General features: G+C 38.2%; 1 long non-coding RNA gene across 2 annotated transcripts in view; it reads left to right on the top strand.

Annotated features, from left to right (window-relative positions):
- The window catches only part of LOC129463222 (uncharacterized), a 108,437-nt gene extending 95,384 nt beyond the window's left edge, over window positions 1-13,053 (top strand). For both annotated transcript variants that reach the window (XR_008651053.2, XR_008651052.1), the window contains exon 4: window positions 12,902-13,053. This is a non-coding gene — a long non-coding RNA (uncharacterized lncRNA). The remainder of the gene's footprint in view (window positions 1-12,901) is intronic.
- Window positions 13,054-15,048: the final 1,995 nt, after the last annotated feature.

Raw genomic sequence — 15,048 nt, 5'->3', positions numbered from 1 at the left:
TATTCCATTTATCTTTATGTGTTTATCCTTATGCAAGTGCCATACTGTCATGATTACTGTAGCTTTATAGTAAGGTTTGAAGTTGGCAAGTTTGAGTCCTCCAAATTTGTTCTTCATTTTCAAGATTGTTTGGCTATACTTGGTGGATCTTTATGATTCCAGGCCTTTTTGTTTTCTTTATTAAGACAGGGTCTCACTCTATCATTTAGGCTGGAGTACAGTGGTGCATTCATGGCTCACTGCAACCTTGAAGTCCTGAGCTCAATTGATCCTTCTACCATAGCCTCTCCAGTAGCTGGGGCCACAGGCGTGTACCACCATGCCGGGCTAATTTTTTGTACTCTTTTTTTTTTTTTTTTTTTTTTTTTTTTTTTTTAGAGATGGGGATTTAGTTATGTTGCTCAGGCTGGTCTTGAACTCCTGAGCTCAAGTGATATGCCCTCCTTGGTCTCCCAAAGTGTTGAGATTATAGGCATGAGTCACCATGCCCAGATCCCAAGCTTTTTTGTAGGAGAAGGAAATGTACTGTTAGAATGTCAGCAAACATTTATACCACCTCAATATATAGTAACCCTTCATGTAACACTGAGAACTGACAGTGCAAGCAAACCTGGCCCCAGCCCAGCCCTGGACATCTGGGTCCAAATGTAGCTCTGGCCATTCATGAGTAGTGTAATTTTAACCTCTCCAAATGCCCGTTTCTGTATCTGTGAAGTGGAAGTAAAATAAATCCTACTCACAGTTATGTCAGCTACCTATCATGGCAATAATGCTGGATAATAAATCATCACAAAACCTCACCAACAAACAATAAGTGTTTATTGCTCACATGCCTGTGATCAGCTGGGAGCAAACTAATGAGCTCTGTTAATATCAGCTGGGATATCTCTCAGGTCTGAGTATGGGTCAGGGTGGCCTGGTAATTTGGCTCTGCTCCATGTGCTTTTAAAAAAAAAAAAAAAAAAAAAAAAAAACAAATTTTTTTTTTGAGATGGGGTCCTGCTATGTTGCCCAGGCTGGAGTGCAATGGTTATTCACAGGTGTGATCATAGCACATTGTAGCCTTGAACTTGTAGGTTCAAGTGCTTCAGCCTCCAAAATAGCTGAGATTATAGCTATACACGACTTTGCTGGCTTCCATGTGCTTTTTGTACTCCATAGTCTTATGGCAATGGCACAATTGCAAGAATGAGAAGCCCAGTCATACACGTGTGTTTCATGTGTTATGACTTCTAACATCCCATTGACTCAAGGAATTTGGGTGAAGAAGGGTCTCTGAAGAACCTACCCAAGTTACTCCATAAAAATAAAGTCATCTGCTACACCCAGATGGCACTTCTGCCATGTTACAACTATCCAAGTCCACTGGGGACATTTCTGTCTCTCCTCTCACAATCTTCAAACTTAAAGAAGCAAGGGAGGGCACAATGAGTCTGGGAGGAGAAATGGAAGAGGAGTGGGAGATAATAGTGATAAAGGTCTCCTGCCCCATTGCAGGCTTCCCCATCTGAGCCAGGACTGAGCCAGAACAGGGGATAAACTTTGAAGTCGATGCAAGGTAAAAGTTTAATATTGAATTAATCTGGATTTTTTAATACCTAAAAAATCAGACTAATTGTAACAACTGGGAATGACCACAGTAATTGTGAGATCTACTCAAGGCTCTCTCCAGGGCTAGAGGTGGGAGATTTGCCATAGAACAGAGGAAATACAGAGCTGGCCAAAAAGCAAACTGACTTTCTGCTTGCCCCCTACAAAATTCAACTCATTCAATAAATCTGTTACAGGGACAGATAAAAGTACTCAGAGGCCGGGCGCGGTGGCTCACGCTTGTAATCCCAGCACTTTGGGAGGCCGAGGTGGGAGGATCACGAGGTTAGGAGATTGAGACCACGGTGAAATCCCATCTCTACTAAAAATACAAAAAATTAGCTGGGCGTGGTGGCGGACACCTGTAGTCCCAGCTACTCGGAGAGGCTGAGGCAGGAGAATGGCATGAACCTGGGAGGTGGAGCTTGCAGTGAACCGAGATTGCGCCACTGCACTCCAGCCTGGGCGACAGAGCAAGACTCTGTCTCAAAAAAAAAAAAAAAAAAGCATTCAGAAACAGTATCTGGGTAAGCAGAATTCATTGTTCATGTAATAATAACCAATATTTATATATATATATTTTTTTTTTTATTATACTTTAAGTTTTAGGGTACCTGTGCACAACTTGCAGGTTTGTTACATATGTATATATGTGCCATGTTGGTGTGCTGCACCCATTAACTCGTCATTTAGCATTAGGTATATCTCCAAATGCTATCCCTCCCCCCTCCCCCCACCCCACAATTGCTTTCACATATATTACCTTTGCTTTCAAAAAGTTTCCACCTGACAAAGAATAGAATTTCCTATTTCTCCTCTATAGACATTGCTCTCTCAACCGTTTTCACATCCATAATGTTATATTCAAACCTACAAAACCTGTGTACACAAGTTTTATGGTTCATCCTAAAATTGAAAAGAATATGAATGCTCTTCAGAGTATATGCTGCTAAACCATTGTTTTCCTAGAAAATTCAGCGACTATAATAAACCTGGGGTAATGGGGTTAGAGCTTATGTCTGACCCAAATAAGATAAGGTTTTTGGTTTGTAGCCATTCTCTTGGTGGATATTCCCATGACAAAAATGTTTTTCCTTAGGGAACCACACACGTATCTCCCACTGGGGAATTGATATAATTTGGTGGTCAGGATTATATTATCATAATGGTGACGCCATCTAGTTCCTCAAAACAAAAACCTGGAAGTCTTTTATTATTAATTTCATTTTTTGATTATAAAATAATTGAATATCTGTATGTAGTATATATATAAGGTTTAAAAACTGAGAGTAAATACTCATATATATATGCTCACCTCCCAGGGTAATTAACAGAACACTATTCCTTGCAGACCTTCCTCAGTCCCCACACCCTCTCTTCTCAGCATTGGCCACCACTATTGTGAATGCTGTGCTTATCACATCTTTAATTTTTCTTAGAGTTTTACCTCAGATGTATGTGTCGATAAACAATATAGCATCACATGTATCTCAACTCTATGTAAATGATGCAATCCTGTATGTTTACTTTTCGCATTTTGCATTTTTCATTCAACTTTGTTTTTTGCTTTGTTTTTGAAAATTTGTATTTAATCTATGGGTTGCAAGTGTAATTTTCTTACATGCGTAGACTGCATAGAGGTGACATCAGTGTGTTTAGAGTATCCATCACCCAAATAACATGCACTGTATCCATTAAGTAATTTATCATCACGCATCCCAATATGGTTTGGATCTGTGTCCCTGCCTAAATCGCATGTCAAATTGTAATCCCTAATGTTGGAAATGGGGCCTGGTCGGAGGTGATTGCACCATGAGGGCAGTTTCTCATGGTTTAACACCATCCCCCTTGGTGTTGTCATGGCAATTGTGAGTGAGCAAGTTATCATGAGATCTAGTTGTTTCTTCCCTCTCTTCCTCCTGCTCTGGCCATGTAGGACATGCCTGCTTGCCCTTTGCCTTCCACCATGATTGAAAGTGTTCTGAGCCTTCCCCAGAAGCTGCTGTGCTTCCTGTACAGCCTGTAGAACCATGAGCTAATTAAACTTCTTTTCTTTAAATATTACTCAGCCTCAGGTATTTCTTTATAGCAGTGTGAGAATAGACTAAAACAGAAAATTGGCACCAGGAGTGGGATATTGCTATAAAGATACCTGAACATCTGGAATTGACTTTGGGATTCACTAACAGACAGAGGTTGGCAGTGTGGAGTTCTCAGAAGAAGACAGAAAGATGAGAAAAAATGGGAACTTCCTAGAGACTTGTTAAATTGTTGTGACTAAAATGCTGATGGTGGTATGAACAGTGAAGTCCAGGCTGAGGAGGTCTCTGATGGAAATGAGAAACTTATTTGGGAACTGAAGTAAAGGTCACTTTTGCTATGCTTTAGCAAAGAGCCTGGTTGTATTGTGCCCTTGCCCTAGGGATCTGTGGAACTTTGAACTTGAGAAGGATGATTTAGGGTATCTGGTGGAAGAAATTCTTAAGCAGCAAAGCCATCAAGATGTGGACTGGCTCCTTCTAATAGCCTATGCTCATATATGTGAGCAAAGACATGATCTGAAATGGGAACTTATATTTGAAAGAGAAGCAGGGCATACAAGCTTGAAATATTTCCAGCCAAGCCATATGGTAGAAAAAAAAGCCCATTTTCGGGGGAGGAATTCAAGCAGGCTGCAGAAATTTGCATAACTAAAAGGAAGGAAAATGCTGATAGCCAAGACAAGAGGGAGGCCTCGAAGGCATTTCAGAAACCTCCATGGTGGCCCCTTCCATCAAAGGCCCAGAGGCTTAGGAGGAAATAATGTTTTTGTGGGCTGCAACCAGGGCCCTGCTGCTCTTTGCAGTCTCAGGACAGTGCTCTCTACATCCCAGCTACTCCTGGCTAAAAGGGGTCAGTACAGACCTCTTGCTTAACGGGTGCAAGGCATAAGCCTTGGCAGGTTCTGTGTGGTGTAAAGCTTGTAGGTGCAGAGAAAGCAAGAGCTGAGGCTTCAGAGCCTCCACCTAGATTTCAGAGGATGTATGGAAAAGTCTGGATGTCCAGGCACAAGACTGCTGCAGGTAGAGACCCCACATGTAAAACCTCTCTTAGGGCAGTGCAGAGGGTAAATGTGGGGTTGGATCCCCTGACAGAGTCCCTACTGGGGCACTACCTACTGGAGCTGTGAGAAGAGGGCTACTGTCCTCCAGACTCCAGAATGGTAGGTCCACCGATAGCTTCCACCATGCACCTAAGAGTTATGCCTGGAAAGGCACTCAACACCAACCCTTGAGAGCAGCTGCAGGGACTGAACTTTACAGAGTCACAGAGGCAGGCTGCCCAAGGCCTTGGGAGTCCACTCCTTGCATCAGTGTGCCCTGGATGTGAGACATGGTGTCAAAGAAGATTATTTTGAGTTTTAACATTTAATGACTACCCTGCTGGGTTTCAAACTAGCATGGGGCCTATAGACTTTTTTATGTGGCGATTTCTCCCTTTTGGAATGGAAATATTTACCCAATGCTTGTATCTCCATTGTGTCTTGCAAGTAACTAACCTGTTTTTGATTTTACAGGCTCATAGATGGAAGGGAGCCTTGCCTCAGATGAAACTTTGGACTTTGGACTTTTGAGTTAATGCTGGAATGAGTTAAGACTTTAAGGGACTGTTGGAAAGGCATGATTGTGTTTTGAAATGTGAGAAGGACATGAGATTTGAGAGGGGCCAGAGGTGGAATTATATTGTTGTGATCTGTTTTCCCCCCAAATCTCATGTCTAATTGTAGTCCTCAATGTTGGAGGTGAGGCCTGGTGGGATGTGATTGAATAATAAGGGTGGTTTCTCATGGTTTAACACCATCCTCCTTGGTGTTGTTATGGAAAGAGTGAGTGAATAAGTTATCGTGAGATCTGATTGTTGAAAAGTGTATAGCACCGCCACACCTTCCTCCTGCTTTGGCCATGTAAGAAATGCCTGCTTCCTCTTTGCCTTCTGCCATGATTGAAAGTTTCCTGAGGCTGCCCCAGAAGCTGCTATGTTTCCTGTACAGCCTGCAGAATCATGAGTCAATTAAACTTTCCTTCATAAGTTACCCAGTATCAGGTATTTTTTATAACAGTGTGAGAACAGACTAATACAAACCCCCTCCTACCTCCTCACCCTTCTGAGTGTTTATATTTTGAGTTAATCTGCAATGTGTATGGCTGTAATTGATTTCTTCTCTCTCCTGTCCTATATTGCACTGTGCCACCATTTTATCCTTCTGTCCAAGGATATTTGGATTCTTTGCAATTTTTGCTAGTAAAAATAGTTTTGTTATGAACATTCCTGTGCGTGAAACCTGTGGTACCCATGCAAGGGTCCCTCAAAATACATGGGCACAAGGAAAATGGCTACATAAAGTAATGCTATACTTTTGTCATCTACATAGGATGAGAGTGCCATTGGCTAGCATCCTTTCCAGTCTTAGTAGAAGTAAAATTATGTATCATTTGGTTTTAATTTCTATTTCCTGGTTATTAACAAGGTTAATCTTTTCACGTGTTTTTCAGTGAAGTGCCTCTTGATGTATTGTTTTTCCATTTTTTTTTTCTTAAGACTTCTTTTCCTTTTAATTTTCAGAAATCCTTTATAAATACTGGATAGTAACTCTTCTCTGGTTATGTAAGTCAGAAAGATCTTATCTTTTCAGATGCTTAATGGTGTTCTTTCAATAACAAGTTTTAAATTTTAAAGTGGTCCGGCTTATCAATCTCTTTGGGTTTTGTTCAATGAATTCTCACATAATTATAGAAGTATTATGCTATGTCCTCATCTAAAAGTTTAACATTTTTGCTTTACACATTCAATCCTTGATCCACATGGAACTATTCTAACTGATGTTTGTAATTGCTGTGAGATTTGTACCAAATTTCATTCTTTCTACATGCATTTCCAGTACCAAACTCTACTGAAGAATACTTTCCTTTTTCAAAGATCTGCAATTCCCTCTGTTATTTATCAAGTTTCTAGACAGGAGTGAATTTATTTCTGGTATGTATTATGTGCCATTGATCTATTTTTCTATTCAAAGCTGATACCACAACATTTTAGTTATTGTTTTAATAAGTCTTGATATTTGACAAGTTATCTCACCTTGTCCTTCCTCAGCAATCTGTTTTTTTCATATTGTTAATTCAATTTATATTGAGTTCAAAAATAAGCAAAACTAAATTATATCAGTAGAGGTCAGGATAGTGATTAGCTTTTTTAGAAATTTATTTTAATTTTAAGTTCTGAGATACATGTGCAGGATTTGCAGTTTTGTTACCTAAATAAACATGTGCCATGGTGGTTTGCTGCACCCATCAACCCATCACCTAGGTATTAAGACCCACATGCATTAGCCATTTATCCTGATGCTCTCGCTACCCCTGATCCCCCAACAGGCCCCAGTGTGTGTTGTTTCCCTCCCTGTGTCCATGTGTTCTCATTGTTCAGTTCCCACTTATGAATGAGAATAGGTGGTGTTTGGTTTTCTGTACCTGTGTTAGTTTGCTGAGGATGATGACTTCCAGCTTCATCCATATCCCTGCAAAGGACATGATCTTGTTCCTTTTCATGGCTGTATAGTATTTCATGGTGTATATGTACCACATTTTCTTTATCCAGTTTATCATTAATGGGCATTTGGCTTGATTTAATGTCTTTGCTATTGTTGTTAGTGCTGCAGTAAACATACACATGCATGTATCTTTGTACTGGAATGATTTATATTCCTTTGGGTACATACCCAGTAATGGGATTGGTGGGTCAAATGATGTTTCTGGTTCTAGATCCTTGAGGAATCACCACACTGTCTTCCACAATGGTTGGACTAATTTACATTCCCACCAACAGTGTAAAAGCATTCCTATTTCTCCATAGCCTCGCCAGCATCTGCTGTTTCTGGACTTTTTAATAACTGCCATTCTGACGGGCATAAGATGGCATCTCATTGTGGTTTTGATTTGCATTTCTCCAATGATCAGTGATGTTGAGATTTTTTTCATATGTTTGTTGGCTGCATAAATATCTTCTTTTGAGAAGTGTCTGTTCATGTTGCTTGCCCACTTTTTGATGTTGCATTTTTGACATAAAGGGATGTTGAATTTTATGAAAGGCCTTTTCTGCATCTATTAAGATAATCATGTGGTTTTTGTCATTGGTTCTGTTTATGTGATGGATTACGTTTATTGATTTGCATATGCTGAACTAACCTTGCATCCCAGGGATGCAGTTGACTTGATCATGGTGGATAAGCTTTTTCATGTCTGCTGGATTCAGCTTGCCAGTGTTTTACTGAGGATTTTTGAATCAGGGTTATTGGCTTGAAGTTTTCTTTTTTTGTTGTGTGTCTGCCACATTTTGGTATCAGGATGATGCTGGCCTCATAAAATTAGTTAGGGAGAAGTCCCTCCTTTGCAATTGTTTGGAATCACTTCAGAAGGAATGGTACCAGATCCTCTTTGTATCTCTTGTAGAATTCAGCTATAGATCCATCTGGTCCTGGGCTTTTTATTGGTTAGGCTATTTATTACTGTCTCCATTTCAGAACTTGTTATTGGTCTATTCAAGGATTTGACTTCTTCCTGGTTTAGTCTTGGGAGGGTCTGTGTGTCCAGGGATTTATCCATTTCCTCCACATTTTCTAGTTTATTTGCCTAGAGCTGTTTATAGTATTCTCTGATGGTTGTTTTTATTTCTGTAGGGTCAGTGGTGATACTCCCTTTATCATTTTTTATTATGTCTATTTGATTTCTTCTCTCCTTCTTTATTGGTTATAGCTAGCAGTCTATTTTTTTAATATTTTTTTCAAAAAGCCATCTCCTGGATTCACTGATTTTTTTTGAAGGTTTTTTTTGTGTCTCTGTCTCCTTCAGTTTTGCTCTAATCTTAGTTATTTCTTGTCTTCTGCTAGCTTTTGGATTTGTTGGCTCTTGGTTCCTAGTTCTTTTAGTTGTGATGTTAGGATTTGAGATCTTTCTAGCTTTCTGATGTGGGCATTTAGTTCTTTAGATTTCCCTCTTAGTACTGCTTTAGCTATGTCCCAGAGATTCTGGTATGTTGTCTCTTTGTTCTCATTGGTTTCAAAGAACTTCTTCATTTTGGCCTCAATTTCACTATTTACCCAGGAGTCATTTAGGAGCAGGTTGTTCAATTTCCATGTAGTTGTGTGGTTTTGAGTGAGTTTCTTAATCTTGAGTACTAATTTGATAGCACTGTGGTCTGAGAGACTATTTGCTAAGACTTCAGTTCTCTTGGATTTGCTGAGGAATGTTTTACTTCCAATTATGTGATCAATTTTAGAGTAAGTGTCATGTGGCACTGAGAAGAATGTATATTCCATTGATCTGGGGTGGAGAGTTCTGTAGATATCTATCAGTTCTACCTGATCCAAAGCTGAGTTCAAGTCCTGAATACACTTGTTAATTTTCTGTCTCGACGATCTAATATTGACAGTGTGGTGTTAAAAGTCTCCCACCATTATTGTGTGGGTGTCTAAGTCTTTTTGTAGGTCTCTAAGAACTTGTTTTATGAACCTGGGTGCTCCTGTATTGGGTGCATATATATTTAAGATTGTTAGCTTTTCTTAATGAATTGATCCCTTTACCATTATGTAATGCCCTTCTTTGTCTTTTTCAATCTTTGTAGGTTTAAAGTCTGTTTTGTCAGAAACTAGGATTGCAACCCTTGCTTGTTTTCTGCTTTCTATTTGTTTGGTAAATTTTCCTCCATCTCTTTATCTTGAGCTGATGTGTGTCTTTGCACGTGACATAGGTCTCTTGAATACAGCACACTGTTGGGTCCTGACTCCTTATCCAATCCAATTTGTCAGTCTGTGTCTTTTAATTGGGGCATTTAGCCCATTTACATTTAGGGTTAATATTGTTATGTGTAAATTTGATCCTCTCATCATGATGCTAGCTCAGCAATCTCTTGGTCTGAAGGAGCATATGGCATACTTTGCTACTTTATGTAACTTTTAGAATTAACATTCCAAGTCCTATGAAAAACTCTGTGTTTTATATTTTGACACTGGCATACCTGCCAACATTATTATATGCTGTTTTCTTACTAAATTACATAATTGTTTTTAGACTTTGAAACTACCAGTCAGTGATTTAAAAACTATCTTAAGGTTGGGTGTGGTGGCTCACGCCTGTAATCTCAGCACTTTGGGAGGCTGACGCAGGCAGATCACGAGGTCAGGAGTTCAAGACAAGCCTGACCAACATGATGAAGCCCCGTCTCTACTAAAAATACAAAAATTGGCTGGGTGTGGTGGTGCATGCCTGTAATCCCAGCTACTTGGGAGGCTGAGGAAGGAGAATTACTTGAACTCAGGAGGCAGAGGTTGCAGTGAGCCAAGATTGTGCCACTGCACTCCAGCCTGGTGACAGAGTGAGACTCTGTCTCAAAAACAAAAAACAAACAAAAAAAAGCCATCTTAACAAGTGACCAGAGTTAACATCAAGATATTACGTCATGTCAACATCATGATTCCCTGATATGATGTACTCCCTCTGATATTTCAGTTTCCAGAATTGCCCCATTTCAAATCATTTTCCACCTGCAGCCAGAATAAGCTTTTGAAAATGCAAATGTGACCATGTCCTTTACTTAAAACTTAAAAACAGTGGTTTTCTATGGCCCTTAGACATCAGTCCAAAACGTCAGTATGTCCCTTCAGGTCCTTCATGATTTGAACTTTGCTTATTCCTCTGGTCTTCCATCTCCTTCACCCTCTTTACCAGTTTGCCTGGGCCACACTTTGAGATCCTCCCTAGTGCCATGCTCTCCCACCCCAGCTTAGAGCTGTGTCATACCTTGTCCCAAAGTTTCCCTCTGGAGTAGTTACAAAACTACTGATCTTTCTTTATAGCATCTCTTGTCTTTCCTCCCTTTTCTTCTCTGTTCCCCCACACTGATACACTTCTTCCACTACAATGGAATGACCCAGCCTTAACTACCATCATGAATTTTAAGGATCTCTATCCAATTTGGAAGCTGAGATGGCAGCGGACAAAATATTGACAAAAAGTAGCTGAAACAATAAAGATTTTTTTTCTACAAAATAAGCAGCTGGTATTGGTTGATCCAGAGTTAATTCCATGGCTCAATGATGTCAGGGTAAGCTTCTTTCTTTCACTATTTGCCTCATGGTCACAAGATGGCCATAGCAGCTGCAAGCAACCTAGAGAGGAAAAAGGTCTTCTCTTCTTTATTATTCTCCTTTTATCAGGCAGGGAAACATATCTCAGAAATCCTCTGGGAGACTCACTTTCATGTGCCATTGGCCAGAGCTGCCCCAATAATTTGGATCTGGCATATCTGACAGCTACGAACACAGGCTTCCTCTGCTAGCAAGGAGGAAAGGCAAGGGGAATCATGGCAGGAAAATGTCTGACAGAGGATTTCCCTGTTTACACTGAAGATTTCTGTATGAATTTGTGAAGGAAAGTATTCTGAAAATAAGGGGTTAATATCCAAAATCTATTTGATAATGTCTTGAGCTGTGCTACCCAATATGGCAGCCATTAACCATCTACAACTTTTTAAAATTAAAATTAGATTAATTAAAATAAGATTAAATAAAAAATTCAATGTCTGTTTTTGTAAGTCATATTCCAAGTGTTCAACAGCCACTTGTGGGTACCTTATTGAATAGCACATATAAAACAAATTCCATCCTTGCAGAAAGTTTTATTAAATAACTGATTTGGAGCTTACTTAGAAAAGCTTTTGAGGGCTGATCTAGACCAAGCCTGTGAGAGTGTCCTGTATATTGATAGTTCTTAACAAACATTTAGTAAGTTGAAAAAAGTTAGAAAAGTTGCATAAAGTAGATTTATTGCATCTAAGTTTACCACTTTTTGCTTTAATTGGTTATAAGTAATTTTATTCTAGTAAATTTGCTTTTAAAAGTAACTATAAAATCAATCATATGACACATTTATCTTTTTTTTACTTTGTAATTAATAGACACATTTTTTTGAAAAGGCCACACTCTCAAAAAGTTGAAGTATAAAATTAAATTGTCAAACAAATAGTTATGACTTGCATTGCAAGCAGAATTATTGTAAATATATATTAAGCCAGTTAATTACTCAGACCATTAAATGAGTTCCATTAATGTGAGCAAATTCAATCCATTAATTATATTTCCAATGGTTATCCCTGTTAAAGTATGAAAAATAAAAGAAAGTAAAACTCACTTGTAGTGCAGCAGTAACTCAACAGTTCACACAAGGACTTTAGGCTCCAGCAAAGCTAACATAAATGCAGTGTCCTGATGGCATCATACTATATCACCCTTTCAGTCCTATATCAAAGGATATTTGATTTGCATACTTTGTGTTTTTATTATTTACTTGAATATTTTACTTTAAAAAACTATTTTGTTTTTATTTTTATTTTTTTAACTATACTTTAAGTTTCAGGGTACATGTGCACAATGTGCAGGTTTGTTACATATGTATACATGTGCCACATTGGTGTGCTGCCCCCATTAACTCATCATTTAACATTAGGTGTATCTCCTAATGCTATCCCTCCCCCCCCACCCACCCCACAACAGGCCCCAGTGTGTGACGTTCCCCTTCCTGTGTCCATGTGTTCTCATTGTTCAATTCCCACCTATGAGTGAGAACATGCGGTGTTTGGTATTTTGTCCTTGCGATAGTTTGCTGAGAATGATGGTTTCCAGCTCCATCCATGTCCCTACAAAGGACATGAACTCATCATTTTTTATGGCTGCATAGTATTCCATGGTGTATATGTGCCACATTTTCTTAATCCAGTCTATCATTGTTGGACTTTTGGGTTGGTTCCAAATCTTTGCTATTGTGAATAGTGGCGCAATAAACATATGTGTGCATGTGTCTTTATAGCAGCATGGTTTATAGTCCTTTGGGTATATACCCAGTAATGGGATGGCTGGGTCAAATGGTATTTCTAGTTCTAGATCCCTAAGGAGAAAACCCCATCGTCTCAGCCCAAAATCTCCTTAAGCTGATAGGCAACTTCAGCAAAGTCTCAGGATACAAAATCAATGTTTTTAATCATTATAGATTCACAGGAAGTTTCAAAAATAGCATAGAAATGTCCTAACGTACCCTTCACTCAGATTTTCCCAATGGTTGCACCTTATGCAATACTATCAAATATGTGATGGCATATTTCCCAAACCAGGAAATTGACATTGACACAATATGTGTGTTTAGTTCATTTATGCAATACTATCAAATACTGATGGTACAGTACCAAATCCAGGAAATTGACATTGGTGCAATATGTGTGTTTTGTTCAGCATCATTTTATTACATGTAGAAGATTCGTGTAATTACTACAATCAAGTTACAAAACTGTCCTATCATCACAAGACTCCATTGTGTTATCCATTTGTAGCCCCAACCACTCCCTATGTCTCCACACCCTTCCCCTAACCCCATTATTCCTAACTCTGGCAACTGCTAATCTGTGTTCCAGCTCTACAATTTTATCATCTTGAGAATGTAATGGAAGTGGAATCAGAATATACTATCTTTGATACTGACTTTTTTTTGCTCATGTATTGTCCCTGAAATCCACTGAAGTTGCTGCAAGTCTCAATAGTTTGTTTCTTTTTATTACTGAAGTGTATGGTATGAATGTAACACAGTGTGTTTAACCATTCATTGATATATAGAATTTTTATTGTTTTTAATTTTTGACTATCACAAATAAAGCTGCTATAAAAATTTTTGTGGGGATATGAGTTTACATTTCTCTAGGACAAATGCCAAGGAGTGTGACTGCTGGGTTGTGTGGTAAGTGTATGTTTAGTTTTTTGAGAAGCTGTCAAACTGTTTTCCAGTGTCACCATACCATTTTATATTCCCAACAGCAAAATCTGAGCGATCCCATTTCTCCACGTCCTTACCAGCATTTGATATGTTCATTATTTTTATTTTAGCAGTTTAATAGGTGCATAGGATATCTCATTATGGTCTTTGCTATGGTTTGAACGTGTCCCCTCCAAAACTCATGTTGAAATTTTAAACCCATTGTGGTAGGCTTAAGGGATGGGGCCTTTTGGAGGAAAGAATAAATAATAAGTAATGGATTACTGATAGTTTAGTGTTTTTTTGTTACTTATTAGTAATCTATTACTTAAAAGATATTTTATTACTTATAGTAATCTATGTTTATTACTTATAGTGTTTTTTATTACTTATAGTAATATTGGTAATAGATTGCTAATCTATCTATTACTGATTAGTGTTTTTTATTAGTGCTTTATAAAAGGACTGGAGAATGCTAGCTAGTCCCTTTGCCCTCTCACCTCCTGCCATGTGAGGATGCAGCATTCATGGCATTATCTGGAAGCACAGAGCTACCCTCACCAGACACCAGACCTGCTGGTACCTTGATCTTGGACTCTTCGGTCTCTAAAATTGCAATAAATAAATTTCTATTATTTACGAATTACCCAGTTTGTGGTTTTTAAAATATCAGCACCAAAGGTCCAAGACAGTCTTCATTTGCATTTTCCTAGTGACCAGATATTGAACATTTCTAGGTGCTTGGTGAAATCTCTCTTTAGATCTTTTGCACATTCTAATTTCTGTTGAATTTCTAGACTTCTTTACATATTATATATATAAGCCCTTTGTCAGATATGGGGCTTGCAGATATTTCTCCTTGTATTTTCATTTTCTTAACAAAGTTTCTTACAGAGCAAAAATTTAATTTTGATGACAGTTAATTCACAAATTTTTTCAATAATTCATGCTTTTTGTACAAGGTTTAAGAAGTCTCCAGCAAGCCCTAGGTCCTGAAGATTTCTCCTGTGTTATCATATAGAAGTTTTATAATTTAATGTTTTACATTTAAATCTATGATCCATTTTGCGTTAATTTTTGTAAAAAGTATAACATTTATGCTGAGGTTCATTTTTGTGCCTGTGAATATACAGTTTCTTTGGCATAATTGTTGAAATGACTATTCTTCCTCTGTTGAACTGTGTTTGCACGTTTGTCAAAAAATCAGATCAGCTGGCATTCTTGTATTGGGTTGTTTCTGAATTATCTATTATGTACCATTAATCTATGTGTCTGTTCCCTCTGCCAATAGCACACAATCTTGATTACTATATCTTGTAGTAGTCTTGAAGTTGAGAAGAATAATTTCTCCCACTTTCTTCTTTATTTTTTCAAAACTGATTTAGCTATTGATCTAGCTTCTAGTTTCTTTGCCCTTCTGTATAAATTTTAGAACAATTTTATCTATGTCTACGGAAAGTCTTGCTGAGCTTCTGATAGGAATTGCATTATACATGTATATAAATTTAGGGAGAGTTGACATCTTTACTATATTGAATTTCCAGTCCACAAATATGACATGTCTTTTGAGTTATTTAGATCTGCTTTGATTTATTCCATTAGTAATTTTTAGTTTTCACCATGCAAGTCTATA

Source organism: Symphalangus syndactylus, chromosome 14, assembly GCF_028878055.3.
Source record: "Symphalangus syndactylus isolate Jambi chromosome 14, NHGRI_mSymSyn1-v2.1_pri, whole genome shotgun sequence".
Classification (NCBI taxonomy): Eukaryota; Metazoa; Chordata; class Mammalia; order Primates; family Hylobatidae; genus Symphalangus; species Symphalangus syndactylus.
The sequence above is the reverse complement of the archived record's forward strand: the minus strand, read 5'-3'. Positions and strand labels throughout refer to the sequence as shown.